The 2,503-nt window shown below is 35.0% G+C and overlaps 1 non-coding gene across 1 annotated transcript; it reads left to right on the forward strand.

Moving 5' to 3' along the window:
• The first annotated feature begins 672 nt into the window (after nt 1–672).
• LOC128035795 (small nucleolar RNA R71) lies at nt 673–779 on the forward strand. Its single transcript, XR_008192344.1, has one exon. It is a non-coding gene; the product is annotated as a small nucleolar RNA R71 (small nucleolar RNA).
• The last annotated feature ends 1,724 nt before the right edge of the window (nt 780–2,503 follow it).

Consider the following 2,503-nt stretch of genomic DNA (forward strand, 5'->3'; position numbering starts at 1 on the left):
TGTAAGCTGGCCCATTTCATTCTCCAAATTCCTTAGAGTGGCATCATTTTTTCCATGTATTCCTTTAATAGGTTCTTTAAGCTATTGGACAGTTCAACTTGGGTTGGTTTTTGAACTTGTTGGGGAAACCTAGGTGGCTGGGTCGATCTAGGTTGGGCGTAGGTGTTACTGGTTCCAGCCCATTGGTTACTCCAGGAAAACTTTGGGTGGTTTCGCCATGATTGGTTATAGAAATTAGATTGCAGTCCTTGCCTTCCTCGATTTTGGTTCTAGTTACCCATATAATACACGAATTCTAGGTTCAATGGATACCCTTCGAACAAATGTCCTTCCCTACAATAGACATAGGCTACATTTTCAAATTGATTTGGTGGTTATGCTGCAAAACTATTAAACCCATTAGTGGTAAAATTTTTAAGCATTGAGGATATTGAGAATACTTGAGATGCGAGTGAAGCAAAAACATCTACTTTATGTATTCTAGCGAGTCGTCTACCTGACGTTGCTCTATTGGTTGGCCATTGATAATTGTTACTGCCAATCCTCTCAATAATTTCATAATCCTCATTATAAGACTTAGAAAGGAGAACAACATTAGCAGAAGCGTCCACTACCATCCTCGTGTGTGCATTGAAACCATTATAAAACATCTCAAGTTGGATGCAATATGGGATTCCATGATGAGGGCACTTTCTTAATAATTCTTTGTACCTTTCCCATGCCTCATATAAGGACTCATCATCCATTTGTTTGAAAGCAGTGATCTCGTTCGTTAACTTAGCATTCTTGCTAGGAGGAAAATACTTCATGAGGAATCTTTTTGCTAACTCTTGCCATGTGGAAATTGAATTCAGTGGTAATGAGTTCAACTAGGCTCAACCTCTGTCCCTTAGCGAATATGGGAACAACTTTAATCATAGAGTATCTTCGGGTACTTCGGCTAACTTTAAAGAATCACTCACCTCCATAAGCAGTCTTAAGTGAAGATGAGGATCTTCGGTAGGCATCCACTAAATTGGCCCACTGTCTGAAGCATTTGGAACATAACTAGCTTTAGCTCGAACTGTTGTGCCTCGAATTTGGGTCACCTAATACTTGGATTAAGATCATGAAACACTGGCATGGCATATTGTCCTAGAGCTCTATCCCAGGGAGTAAATTGGTAATTTGATCAATACTTATAAACACTTAAAACAATCACATAAAAATTAATTAAGTTAAAGTTGAATAGAAAAATAAACCAAAATGCAAAACTAAAAAATTCACAAATAATGACTTTTTAAAACAGTCCCCGGCAACGACGCCAAAAACTTGGAACGACGGAAATGTGCAAGTGTTCACAATTGCAACAAGTAATAAAGTGACAACTAAATGTCGAGTTATCGTACCCACAAGGACTGTGAAAAGAATTATTTAGGAATGCAATTTAAAAACACTTTAGTGAAGAAAAATATTTTGATTTGAGGAGGTGATTGAAAACTAAGATTTTTAGTTAAGTAAAATAAATAAAAATAAAATAAAAGTTTCAATGCACGATTTCAAAAGATGATTTTAATCAAGATGACATAATTGTGTTAGATTAATTACATTTCTTAACTTAGAATTATTAAACTAATGTTCATGTTGTGATTGAAAAATATTTTAGTGAAGAAAATATTTTGATTTGAGGAGGTGATTGAAAACTAATGTATCGTTAGATACCGTTCTTCGATTTAATCCTCAACTACCTTAGATGATTAAACATGTCTTGATTAAGTCATGTGTCAATTAATTACAATTTCAATCCATTAAAATAATTAATTCATTAGTTACCTTACAATTGTAATGCAAGAATAACTTAGTCATGATTTTACTTAATCAAACATCTTACCGAGGCCTATAACAACACAAACACAATTTTAATAAATTAAGTAGACGAAATGCAATCAACCTAACATGAATTAAGTTTAAGCCATACTAATTAAATTAAACATTTCAACATCATAAATATTCATAGACATGTTCATCATAAAAACAACAAAATTAAAAGGATAGGGAACAAGAATCAAATCTAGTGTTCTTTCCGTGGCTTGAGGTAATTTTGAAAGTTTTTTTTTGTGGCACACCGAGTCCCCGGCGTCGGACCAAGTATGTTTACCTGAAACTGAAATCTGTTTTGAGCTGTTTTACTGTAAATAGTTACTAGGCTTACTTTAAATGATAGACTATAACGAGACTCTTTAGGTAGAGTAAACTAAGAAACTATAGGAAACTAAAACTGTAGTGAGCTTGTGATTGCAAAAACAACTCTTAACTTCTACTTCAATAAAACATCTGCTTAATTATTTAAACTATGAGCTAAATTCATAAAATTTCTAATTCAGATAAGACGCGAGGCGATAATGAGCACTAGAAAAGGTGCAAGGGGCCGCGGCAGAGGCCGTGGAAGTGCTAGGGCTAGATCTTCGGCATCAGGGTCGTATGATCGGGTAGCTGGTGATGGCACATTGTCCTAAGCAATTCT

The sequence above is a fragment of the Gossypium raimondii genome, chromosome 12 (genome assembly GCF_025698545.1).
Source record: "Gossypium raimondii isolate GPD5lz chromosome 12, ASM2569854v1, whole genome shotgun sequence".
Taxonomy (NCBI): Eukaryota; Viridiplantae; Streptophyta; class Magnoliopsida; order Malvales; family Malvaceae; genus Gossypium; species Gossypium raimondii.